Here is a 14,101-nt window from a genome sequence, read left to right as displayed (position 1 = left end):
CTGTGTCTCGAGAAAATGTCCTGTATTCATCCTTCTTCTATAGCTACCTATCCATCAAGTGGCTTACTCTAAAAGTGAAGAACAAGTGGCTTTGCTCTCATGGAGCGTTTCTTTCTTGTTACTTTTCAAAGGGGGCATGCCATTTAACCTTCCACGCTGCTTTTTAGCCTGAGACATAAAGGCAATTTACATTGCTTTATCAGCAGTAGATTGTCCAAAAGCTTTGATGTTTTTTTTGGAAATAAAAAAGGAGCTTGAAGTACGTGAATTCCAACATAAACAATAATGGAAAGAACAAAAGAAAACTTTTTAATACTAACTTTTTAATACCTTACTTGTCGACTTCAAAACAAGGAATGAAAATTCTGGTTGAGAATACAATGTGAACCATGCAATACTATAATAATTCAATTTCTTTCCTCTTCCTGATGTGCCTGGTATCTTGAAGTACATAATGTACTTTCTTAGCTGTTTATTGATAACAGGGCTGCTTAGGAACCACATTGTGGGTTCACTATATGCCACTCGCTTGCAACACTTTGGATGAAACTGTAAGTAAAGATAATGCACTGGCTGAAGTTTTCTACTCAGAACAGTATTTTTCCAATAAAAATGAAGTGTAAGTATTATGACAACATGCAATTAAGTGTTCAAATGTCATTGCTTGTAACTCAGGAAGGGAACTCCTTGATCAAAGAAGCTAAATGCAATTTGGCTGAAAAATACATGTTATTCAGCAAAAGATCAATACTGAAGTTGCCAATGAACCAAACTGCTTACTTATAATTGGCATTGTCTGGCTGCCCTGGCATACTGTCGATATGCCTTGGCAGATGGTGTGACTTAAGACTTTTGTGTATTGTCTCAAGAGACAGGTAAAACAACTCCTCTCCGAGTCACTTAGCTTGGCTCAGGGGGGTAGTGGTTACAACTCAATCCTATTTACCCTTTCCTCAGTAAACCAAAGAAAGGATTTTTCTTTTCTTTAAATATGGCCCTGATTACTGAGTATAGCAAGCTCATGCAGAACTGCAAGCATCAAATTTTTTCAAAGTCTCCTGAATTTCCCAAACATTTCAGCAAACAAATTTAAGAAATTTTGTTCTATAATTTATACTTTATGGCACTATTCAATGGAAGACTTTAAAAAAGTTTCCTCCAAAATACATAATAACCATAAACTTATTCCACCCTGCACTTGTCTTTTATTTGCCAGATGCCCGGTTTGCTTCACTTCCTTTCCATAACTTTAGCAAATACAGCAAGTCCGTACATCTGCAGTTCCTGCCTGGAAGCACAGACTTCAGCAGTAAATCTCAAATTAAAATATAAACTCATCTTTCACTTCTATTTTAAGATAATATTTAATCAGTAAGGGCTGAAGGATACACACAAAATTTGCCAGTAAATGTTGCCTAGTAGATTTTTTGGAAAGTAAGTTTGGTAGAACAAAGCTAAAAAATAAATAAACAAACCACCATGCTGCTATTAAAGCTACACAGAGAAGTTTACAGATTAGTGTTTTTCCATCGTGCCTGTGAAAATGAAATGGAAATACAGTAAAAGAATCGGAGTGCAGAGATACTGCTCAGCTATGGCAATGGAAATACACATTTCAGCCACCAAAGGGATCTGCTTTTCACTTGTCTTGATATTTCCTCCTTCTAAATCACGTTAATATGATGTCTTTTTTCAACTTAAATTAGTTTTAGTATCTTGTGTTGGGAACTGCTTCTGATTTTAAGACAACTTTCACAAGAGTAATAAGAGAGACATTTTGCTCACAAAATGATGCATGAAGACAGTAATGATTTCAGAGCTCTATGTCCTATTTTAGCTATTTCCACTATCAGGAAAAGAAGGGATGACCTACTTGTATGTTACAAAAATAGACGAGGATCTTTAGACAAAAATCAATCTCATTGAGCTGAACAGAAATGGAGAGGTGTAGCATGCTCACAGCATAGCCCAGTTAGGTGCCCATCCTGGCAGTGGAGGCAGTAAAACCATCAGAGCACACCCATGGTGTGTTCTACGCAACACAACCTGGAGATCACTGAAAATCTCAAAAGCTTGTTTTTAAGAAAGCATCATTCAAGTTCTAGACCAAAGAACTTCACAGTGAGGACTTGGTGAGCATCACTCCATGGACCTGAAGATATGGACTTGAAGTAGAAGATGCAGACCAATAAATGAGCCACAAAAAGAGGTGGATCAAGAATGATGAGAGACATATTTGAAAGGATGAAATGAACTATAGCTGCTCAAGCTAGAGAAAACTGAGGGGCTACGCGACAACACTGAAAAATACTTGAAAATAAAGAAGGGAGTAATAGCTTCCTCATTATGAGCTTGATTTGAGGCAGGGCAATGCCCAAATGACCTCTGAGGTTCCATTCAGACCTTAGTGAAGGGATATGCTTTGTGAGAATAAACTTTCTGTAAGGTTCTGGAAGCCTTCAGTAAAAACAGACAAAAACTTCATCTAAAGCTTAAGATCTTTTAGGATGGTTCACAAAATAGAAACCAAAAAATTGGCCGCAAGATTTACTTTTTTAACTTACATGGGTTTCATCCCTAGGAAACCTATGCACTTTCTGGAAAAAAAATAAAAAATTAAACCATTCCAGCAGCCTGCAGATCCTTAGTCCTTGCTTTATTCAAAACTTTGTGTTTTGAATCTAGGTGTTCCCAATCACTTCTGTTGTTCTGATAAAATGCATAAAACCTTCTGAGGATCTCTATCCTTGTAACCATAGTTTGAATTCTATGATTAAATTTATTGTACCTCAGTTAGTTTGCACTGTTTGAAGGATGACTATTAGCTACTCTGCATTGGAACTCTACCTTCTGCACAAAGTCCTGTCTGCTACTAAGCTATAGTTACCTATGATAATGCTCAACTAAGAGTATCAAAGCCTTTACACAGAGTAATAACTTCACTAGATGGCAGTGGAGAGAAATATTACTTTATATAATTTTCTCTTTTAATAGGACAGGGAAACATCCCGGTAAGTACTGCAGTTTATTAGTGTTGTCTGTGTCAGCACTCGATCATAAGACAGCAATGTTTTCACCCACGCAAAAGTCTGGGGGCTTCTGCCCAGTTAAATCCCTGTGCAAATGTTTGGTGGAGCACGGACACACACCCTGCCAGCACTAACAGAGCAGCAGAGATTAACGTCTACTCAGCTTGGAAGGTTCGTGTCACAATTGCTCTCCTCTATGTGCATAAACATCACATTTCTATTGTCACAGTCAGTAAAACAATCCCTGGGAAAGAATTAGTACCATTGTGCATTAACCATGGCCAGGACCAGACAGAGACTGGAAAGAGCTGTTCCCTCCCTTGTGTTTGCTCTGCAGTTGGTGGAGCGACAAACTGGATGAAATAATCAAGGGAATGAAAGCCTTTGACAAACGAACACCGACACTTTCTAGAAGCAGCACAATAGAGCTTCACAGCAAGGGCATGGACAATTGTGTGATAAACTCAACTGTACCGTGGTCTTTCCTGAAATGTCAAGTCAGAGACACCATCCCTCAAAGATTCATCAGCCTGAAGACATAATCATGATGAAGAAAATGAGTGAAGAGTAAGAAAGAGTAAGCGAGGGCTTCAAACACTTTTGTGAAGAATATTCTCTGTATTCGGTATGATATTATTCATTCTTAAGAACATGTTTCTTGGGGGAACTTCATGTCCCTTACAGATGACTCAAGAAACAAGGCATAATTTTCCAGACTCCTGACAAAACTCCAAGACAAAATACTTTAAGCAGCAAGTTCTGCAGCTTCTAAGCTTCAAAACCTTCAAAAATTAAATATTTTGACAGGACAATTTATGCCTGCCAGTCTTTAGAAATTAATACATCTGAACAAAAATAAAAATCCAGAACAGAGTCGATGATTTCAGCCAAGATCATGACTTCAATTAAAAGTTTATCAGTAAAATTCTCCAGAAACTATAGAGCTGTCTGGCCTTATTCATAATGTTCAGAAAAAACAAATTAGCACATAGTACAATGAGGAGATGAAAAAAAGCTTGGTTTCTTCTAGCATCAGATGCAAAATAATAATTTCTAAGGTTTGTTCTTGCTTTTGGAGAAATGTTCTCTTAAAAAAAATAATTCACTGCCTAAATTATATTTTTCCATACTATGTCTTGCCTTTATCTTAGCGATGTCCAAGACTTTCTCCTTAGAGAGTGATACTTTGTCCTCTGACATCTCATCTGCTCGCTCACCAAACTGTTTGCAATAGCTAGCAGAGATTCAGGATATTGCAAGTGATGATAAAAAACAAAGCCAGTTCTGTTGCGAGTGACTTCTTGACTTATGCCTGCTAAGCACAAACCTCCATTCAAAGGCTTGAACTTTTAAAGGCATAATTCTCTATATTTATTTTTGTGTAAATATGAGCAGATGAGAAACAATTCCTTAAGGCATTCATTCTGTGAGACTTCCCTTACTTTTCCTGTTTGCTGACCATTGAGAAACAGAAATACACGGAGGTGCAAAGCCCCAGGGTTTCGTTAGTGACACAGTGGGTTGGATTCTCTGCTCTGCAACTTGCACATGGCTCTGGTCAAACAAACACACAGTACACAAGGCTGTCAGGTACAGTACAGCTTTTTGCCCTAAACCAACCTGATAAAAAATGAATGCCTGCTCCCTAAGTGGGTAAAAATAAGGAGTAGATTATGTAGATTCCTAGGAAAAACTGCACTTCAAACTAACTTGGTTGATTTCCACAAATGCAGATGTTGTAAATAAATAGCTACAATTCGATTTGTTTGTGGAACTAAATACATTCAGCAGAAACCCAAAATAAAAGATCAACTTGACAAAAAAGTGGTGCAACTTATGTTCACTCCAACCCCAGTTACAGGGAAGTAATTTTCTTTCATCATTAACATTCATGCTAGATACTCCAGGATGACCCCAATACGCAATGAAATAGTTAGGTACACTGGTAAGAAGATTAAATGTCCTCTCCAACAGCCTAGATGCTGACGAAACAGTCCTTAGTTTCTTTATTGCACTCATTCAGTTCCTCTTTTTAAACTCTTAATTTAACCTTACATGGGAAACATCTCAATTGCCAAATAAAGATAACTGTTACACCTTATCCTTGCCCTTTTCCCCCAAACCCGCTCATCAATCAAGGCACTGTGGATTTGCCTGGAAGCTGTGCCATCATATTACTCTTAATTAAGTAGCCTTCAAGTGGCCAATCAATATTGATTCATATGTGCCTCACTGCAATAACTCATCACACTCTTACTGATGTGAATATAATATCTAGACTTGCTCTGTCTACATTCATGTCAAAGGAAGATTGAGATCCTAAAGAACCATTCACCTAGCTATTTTCTTCTACTTAATGTACATCTGACTGCGTACAGATTAGCTTCCCTTCCTTTTCAAAACTGTACAAATATTTCCCAATCTACTTAGTTTGCATTTAATTTCTCTTCTCAGCACTGCACCACAAAAATGCAGTGACCTACTTTTTCCTGAGGTTTTGAAGGAGGACTTGCATCATGGATACTGGTTAAATCTGACCATAACCTACATAATACTCTGCGTGGAGTGCGGACTGACAATTGCTGTATTATCATTACGATAACGCATCCTTACGATGAGATGCTCCTTTCCTTAGCAATTTCAAAATATAACTGTCTACAACGGATTAAATACATTATGAGGTTGATTGGCACTTGCATATCAGTATCTAAATTAAGTTGATTTGAGTAACTTGCTCAGATTTCCTAGGAACATGTTTCTTTCTAAAGGGAAATAAGGGTTTAATTGTCCAGTGTCTATAGCTGATTTCTGCCACAGCCTAGTTAGATTATAGTATTTTTGGTGCTAATCAACTATCAGCAACATTAAAAGGTTACTTTACTACTGTTTGGTTTCCTATGGTTCTAACACAACTGAAGGAAAGAAATTTGTCTTTTATACACGCACTCTCTACACTTTGTGCTTACAACATAATGTTTCTAAAATTTTGTAGCAGAAGTACGAATTCATTACTTATTATACATAGTATTTATGTGGAAATGTTAAAAGAATGGAAATAAAAGTGTATTCAGCCATATAACATTTTTGGGCTCAGTTCAGGTTGCATGATCATGCAAAGCAACTCCTTCCTAACTGTTATCCCACACTGCACGGTTGGTATAAAATCTTTATCACAAATCTCCTAAAGCTGGGGATCTGCCCTTACGTGCCAGTGCATTGGTAACTACATGGCAAGAATAGACTGATGCTTGATAATAATTTTCTTCTCCTTCCTTGGCAGGGAAGTAGCTGGAGGCAGGATTAGCGCAGGTTCCACCCAGCTGCAGACCTAGGACGATCTGCCCTGTGGAGCAATTCTCACCAGGCAGGCTGGTAATTTTGCAATGGATTATACTTCTATCTTTGCACTGACACGGATCAAATATTTGCAAACGAGCTGTTCATTACTTCATTATCTTAGAAATCAGCATATTCTTTCTTATGTCTGTCCTGCCTTCACTATTCAGCCAAAGTAACCAGAGATCCCAGTGAGATTTTAAAGCCTCTGTTATCAGATGATGGGTGTAAAAGCTATTTTTATCCCCCACCAGGCCACCCAAAAGATTTCTGAAGTTTGAAGCTCTAATTTAAAACGACTGCATATTTTTACAGCAATTGTACTATGCCTTGATCGGGTTCTGAAGTTTAAATAACAGTGAAATGGGGCTGAAGACAGACAGCCAATTTACAAACTGAACTAGTTTTATACATCAGTAAATCCTTGACCAAAGTGGATTATAACATAAAACCCTGACAGACAGTTACAACATAAGCAGTGGAATCATAAGGCAGTATTATCAATCCCAAACCAATTCTCTCTTAGAAATCTATTTCATATCACAATCTCTTATTCCTGCTCAGATTTGTATTAACTTTTCTAATTAGCGTTTAAAAAGAAATATTTGAGTCAGAGATATACAAAGCTTATTTAACTTTTTTGCTACCCTTTTCTTTTACGAGGAATGGAAATTTGCAGTGCTGTGTTGCTTGCTGTGAGTCCTTGATGCATGTTTTCAGCTTGTACAGTCACACTCTCTTTGCGTGTACTATGTAAAATAGTTATAACAGTATGGGGGAATGAAAAGCCACCATTTTCGTGGAATTGAATGAAATGTATAAAATTTACTTCTGAATTCCTCTGGAAACTTGAAATTGTTACATAATTAAGAAACCCATTCAGATGTCTTGCCAGTCTTTCATTTTCTGTCTTTGATGCATTTGCCACTGGGTTTTTCACAGAATATTAAGCTTTCCATATGGTTTCACTTACATTTGTAACGCAGGAGACCTAGTTTGCCATCGTGTGTAGTTTAGTTCTCAACTGTAGGTCACATCTAACTAGGGCACATCTAGAAAATGGAAAAGTCCTAGCACCTCTGTGGTTAGCCCTGAAGAATAATTGCTGCAGTAGCTGAATTTCACTGTACAGATGTTGGTAATTTGCTATTGAAAACCACCAGTATCAAACTGTCAAAGTCAAGAAATGGCTTTAATTATTTCCTCCCTGGAGCAGTAATAGCCATTACTTGAATACTGCCCAAGCTGGAATGTGTTTGTGCGGGTGATTTCTTAGCCCATTCAGTGAAGGCAGCTTACCTGCACTTGCCAGCCCTGCTGCTGCCGTAGATTTTGTCCCTCGTTGGGGAAAACACAGACCGGCGCGATTGCTTCGGCGGGGGCGGTATCATCTGGAGACCACCTTTGCGAACTTCTGTTCTTTTCCCTGGCCACCAAAGACTAACATTGTTTTTCTGCTTCATTGAGTACTGAAAATAGAAAATAAATCAGACAGAAAGCTCTTGGAAATAACGATACAGGAAAAAATCTTCTCTGGAAGGGCATCATTAAATAAAAAATCAGAAGTTGCAGAAAACTTGGTGGAAAACTGCACTAAAAAAGGTCGGTGGGGCTCCTTGTTACTCTGCAAACACACTGCCCCGGCTCTCATCCCTACTTGTGGCAATGGGCATAAATAAAACCGTAGTCAAAACCACACAACTTAAAAAAAATTCAAAAGCAGGTTGAAATATTTTTAAAGGTTTACAGAAATATTAACATTCTTCCCTGTCCTTCTTCAAATAGATCCAAAACCCAGAAAAATTAAATACTGACGTTAATGTGAATATTTCCACAGGAGCCTGCAACAGGCTTTGGCTCATACTTCAAAAGAAGAAATAAAAGCCCTTGAAAATAACTTTGAGTTAGGACTTATTCCTCATTCCCATGCTGTATCGATTTGGGAAGATAATCTAACCTCTGTACCCCCAAAAGTTACCTTGTCTCTCAAGTGGGATAAGGGTTTTCTCCCTAAATGATTGCAGGGCTTTTTGTCCCTCTGACAGAGAATATTAAGAATTGCTGATGCAAAATCTACATAAAGTCTGGAGGAGTTTGTCTCCTGGAAGAGCAAAGAATCATTCGGATGTTCCTGCAATAGCCACGTGCTTGGCCAGCAATAAACTGCTCTTCCTTTGAAGTCAGACTCCAGATATTTGTGCATATAGAGACTGAGCCTGTTTTCCCGTGTGTAGTAACCTTTTCTTCTGCTGACTGCACATCACACACCAGCACAACATCACAAATGGAGCATTAATGGTCTCTGGGTTGCTCAAGAAAGATGGGTGAAAGGCTGAGAGAAGCAAAACATTGCTCATAAAAAAGAAGGAACACTGTGAGGAAAACCAGTCTAAATAAATACGTTGGGGTCCGTTTGGAAACATTTGCCAGCCAAAAAGTCTTTAAGTCATTAAAAACTCACCTCTAAGTTGTGCAACATGCTTGCTATTAATTTATCCAGTGTTTATAAGTACTACTAAGGAAGAGGTCAAGGAATGTTTTAAGTAGAGCCACATTTTTCTTGGTTTTTATTTCCTTTCTTTTTAGGTCAGCAATAAAAATTAAAAATCTTGAGGGGAAAAAAAAAAACCCAAACAATTAGTACTTTAAAACAAGCAGCTCGAAAAAGAGAAAATAAAAATGGGTTTTCTTTGCATCCCACTGAAATAAAGACCTACAGGTTCTGTTGAGTTACTGATCAGGCATTAAGATATTTTTCTAACCGAGCTTCTGCAATGAGTATTTCTGAGGTGATGACTTCCAATAGCAGTGATTGCTGCTGTGAGTGCTATACCACAGTGAGGATATCAAACACTATGTGCCTGTTTCATAGGCTGTTTGACCATTAACAAAGAAGATTATAATACTGGTTAATAGAGGTTTCTGATCAATAGCTATTAAAATTCTGCTGTTATCCCTACATGGAAGCAAAGAGCATAAATAAGGAGTTATGAAATGCTCTCTGGTCTCTCTGCATGAGCAGGAATTGTTTCGATTGCAACAGGCACATCTTGCGTGTGGCATATCTTAACCACAAAATTGATATCTATGTACAGGGTTTGGTGTCATCGACATTCAACTCACAGCTGAAACTATTTTGGAGTTTTGTTAAGAATGACAAGATTTGATGAATGGAGATTAATGGTTAAAATATTTCAGCCTTTCTAAGTCCTCGCACAATGTGATGGCAAATAAGTCTTCAAAGAGATTTATTTTTGTTCCTAGCAGCTGGATATCTAGAGCCTGCCGTTCCTGAGGGAGTCCCAGAGACCTACTTGATGATGGGAGTGTTTCACAGCTGTAAGAGACTCGGATTGTTAAACAATGACTTGAGCTGTAACATATTTTAGTGACTAGACTCTTAAAACCCTGAGGTTTTCTAATTGCCTGCAGCCAGCCTGCTTATCGCTGGAAACCTGCGAGCCCCTGTGTTGCAACTGGAGGCAGTGAAAGCCCATCTTAAACATGTCCTTCAATTACAATGAAACCATTCCAGAAAAAAAAAAACAAAAAACAACCCTTTGCACCCCATTTTTCTGCTGTCAGAGGTGCAGGTGGGCCGGGGGTTTGCTGACGTGGGTAAGAGGACACTGTTCCTGATGGGCCCCCGCCAGGGTGCTGCTTTCTGAGCACCATTTGAGAAGGCACAAAACCTGTGATGAGAGCAATGGATAAATGGTGCACGCTGGTTCCTACAGAATAAAACCCAGCACACAGCAGAAAAACCAACCTCCAGCTCATGAAGTCCTTCCCCAGGTTGCAAACAGCAGTGAGATTTATTCTGCTGGCAGGGGCAGGGGTAACCACCTTGATGGTGTCAAAAACACAGCTGTAAGATCACACCCTGTATGATCTCTTCAGAAAACACCCAAAACGAGCATCACCAACGCCCTATTCCACAAGGCATAATGGCATTAATAGTATTAAAGGCCTTTATGGTCTGTAGAAAAATATACCTTATTATCACACAGGAAAAGAGGTATGAAAATTAATTGTTTTTCCTACCTAAAGAGAATATTCATTTGCAAGGTGATTACTCAATTAAAACCACTTGGTTTTGAATTAGAATGAAAATTAAACTTGGAGAATGCTAGACAAACATTTGTGAAGTCATGACGACAGAAGTAGAGCTTTTGTAAAGCACTTTTTATAAGCTGCGTGCACATTTAAAAATCAGTTTGAAACTCTCATCAAAGATTTAATTACAGGCTCTGTATTGATCTATATTACCAGGCCCTGATTATTTTTGCAAAATATGCTACATTAACTTACGTATGATGGAGTTGTAGATTTAAATAGCTTTAAAGTATTATAATTAAAATTAAATAACCATAAACAAAAATAATGAATAACATTTCCTGGTTCGTATCCCTAGTTTTTATGGACTCTATTCACTGGCTAATTAGTATGCCAAAAGTAATTATTTTCTATCATGCAATCAATCCTGAATGGCTGCACTTGTGGATATAACTCTGCTCAAAACCCAGACAACAGAGAATCAAACTACACAAAGTTCCAGTACTGCCTTGAAAATATATATATATATAAAAAAAAAAAATAAATCTTACGAGTGCCTTACTGTTACAGAAGATAAAAACATTCATAACTATTTTTAGGAGGCAAAAAGCTCCTCACTAAATCTGGCATCTTTCTAAAACTTATCTGTTAAAATAATTAAGACAGGTTTCCAAATTTTGTATTTAACTTGTTTTTTATTATGTAGCAAGACATTTTGGGGGATATTGTTTGCATTAAAAATAGTATTCTGAAAAATCTAATTTTATCTTTATTTCAAGTAGGCAGTGACAAGAGTAGACCTAATCTACAATAGGAACAGCTACAACTCCCCTGAAAAAATAATCTTTTTAGAATCTCGTACCTAATTGCTATATGATAAAACCTAGTGTGACATTTTGGGTTAACAAGAAGCAGCATTTTGCTTGACAATAATTTATTTTTCTTACCCTGTTTTGACTTCTTTTAGGTCACAAAATAATTCAAGCTCTACTTTGATTTTTTCTTCCCCAGAAATACAGATTATGTAGGATGTCTCACTTCAGGGAAAAAGAATACTGTGCTAATATAGTGCCAGTTAGTTTCCAGGCACCACATTTTAAAGGCAGAAAAATCCAATCATTTTGGATCAAAAAAAAATGCCAATAATGCGTTTTCCGTATCACTGTGACAAAAATCAAACTGCTGGCACTATGCATGTTCATAGCAGAACAGCAACTGGGGGAATGTGGAGAAACTTCAGCTCTGAAGGTGGGTAAGATCAGTGTGTAAAAATTACCTGAGCAAAATAAGAAAAGTATAAAAAAGTTATTTCTGTGAAAGAGGGGAGATACCTTAAATGAAACCCACACTTTAGAAATGCCACTGCTTGTTCACATAGAATGAGTAAGTGGAATATCTCACGGCACTCTGCGGACTTGAAAATTTTTTACAATAAAGGGACACTCTAGGAGGAAAAATGACACTTTTATAGTCTCCCAGTTCTCCAGGGAGAATGCTGAACCCTGTTTTGCTCTAGGGAAGTCTTAAATTGCTCAGAAAAATCACACTTACGTGTTTTTTTCACAGCAGTTTGGCACACTTCTTTCCTGTATATTTCTTGATGAAATGGAGTTACTGCCTTGATCCCTGTGGCTGTGCCTGAAGCGAGAGGGAACTTTTCCTGCTGGGTGGGAGTGAAGCTGTCACCTTCTCAGGAGACTGACTGCAGGTAACGGCCACGGAACGCTGCTCAAAGCTGGTCCTCTCTCCTTTGCAAGACCTTGACGGCCATAAGAACTAAAACTAAAAAAAAAAAAACAAACTCATCTATTTGAGGATGGAGAAATAGGGGCGCTTTCCTTCACTGTGGGTGACTGGCTACTGCATGTTCCGGTAACTGCTGGCCTTCAGGTGGCTTTTCCCCTTAAGTGGTTAAGTAAAAATGATGAATTTAATTTCCACCTGAAGCTTTTACCAGATCAGGTCTATAGGGAAGGAGATTCCAGTGTGGCCTCAGCTGCGGAAGGAGAGACAGGTGCAGGCTAAAAAAAAAATAAATTAAAAAAATTAGGGCTTGTTATAATCACTCCTCTTCAACGCAGCTGGTTTAACAAGAGCACAGAGGTTTATTTGGACCACGTTTAGTAAATGGGAATTTCCATCTTTTTGTTCTCTTCTTAATGTACTGTGCAGAAAGGTCACTTGTTCTGGCAGTGGCTAATATCTGACATCTGAGCAGATCCTTAACAGGGGTAAATTGCCACGGTTCAGCGGTATAAATAGCCACAGCAGCACTCACTGGCCGAGGATCCACTCGAAAATGCTTTTGATTAATTTCCTGTTACCGGGTTGGTCTTCAAATGCCTCTAGATAACTTCCTGGCAGCGCAGTTAAAGCCCCATTTGCAGAGTGGCGTTTCGTAGTTTTGCCTTTGATTCGCGCGCCAGCACTTGACACTTTCTACTGATCATATTCACCCACCTCCCTTGGTGGCCTCGGCAGGGAGCTGACTGGAGAACCTTCCTGCTGCCATCTGTAGTGACACCACACAGGTGAACGGCAGCATTAATGCCTCCTGCCCGCAATCTGCTGATTTTTCTTTTGTGTGGTTACCAGCCTGTGGAGTCCTCACCACGTGTGGCAGGAGTTTTTGCCCTTCTCCCTCTGGTAGGCAGAGCTGGATGATGTAGACATGCTGCTCCTCCACTTCCCAGTACACATTTATGGCTCGTAACTCTTAAAAGATCTGTTGTTTAGTTATGATGGCAACTTTTCAGTAGCACTTGCATGACCAAAAAATACCGATTTAAAAAAAATGGATAGCCATCTCCACAATACATTTTATGAAATCCTTAATGATTTTTTTCATGTGTGGTTATTTGGAATAAAACTGTTCAATTGTACAAATTTATAGTAATTCGATTTTAAATACAGTCGTAACACAAGTGGGATTCACAGTTGTAAGATTCATTTACTAGGAGCAGGTGAAGAAAAATGTATTTGAGCAGCATAAACCAAAATTGGCATGGCAAACCTCAGAATAGGGTCTTCTTTTCTACAAGGTTGTAATACCAGGATTATGACCTCAATTTTTCTGTCACCTACATGAGTTCTGATGAAGCGTAACTAAACTCGGTGAAGCTACTCTTGATGGAAAACACGTGCCATCCTCAGGAGAGTGCCAGCAGGTGATCTAGTTTTTGTATCCGCGCCACAGAGCTGAGATTTCACCTCCAGTCACATGTGAAACTGCACAAACCAGACAAGGTGGAAAAGGACCGTTGCTTCAAAAAATAAGAAAAGCTAGATTTTTTGTTTCTATGCTGACTAATGGTCTTGCAGCCTGAAGGAAGCAGGATGGAGATGCTCGCAGGGCTTCTTGGTGGAGTCCTAGTGCAGTCCCAGTGACCACCTGCAGGTAGGTCAATGGAGGTGGGGCAGAGGCAGGATCCCAAACCGGTGGTTTAGGCACAGTCCTTGTCACCTCTGTTTCCTTCCAACCAACGCGCTAGAAGAGTAACAGAGAGACAGGGATAAGAAGGCAAAAAGGAAAAGACAGCATTTTGTGCCAGTTCTTGGGCCACACAGTGATAGTGTGGAGATGGAAAAGCGCTCATGTCCCAACCTGCCTGTACTCCATCTGTTTGCAACAAGATACTCAGTCCCTGTGTGTAAGCAGAGGGAAGAGGGATGGGGTTTTT

This window comes from Calidris pugnax, unplaced genomic scaffold (assembly GCF_001431845.1).
Source record: "Calidris pugnax isolate Ruff unplaced genomic scaffold, ASM143184v1 scaffold42, whole genome shotgun sequence".
NCBI lineage: Eukaryota > Metazoa > Chordata > Aves > Charadriiformes > Scolopacidae > Calidris > Calidris pugnax.
Note: the sequence above shows the minus strand (reverse complement) of the source record.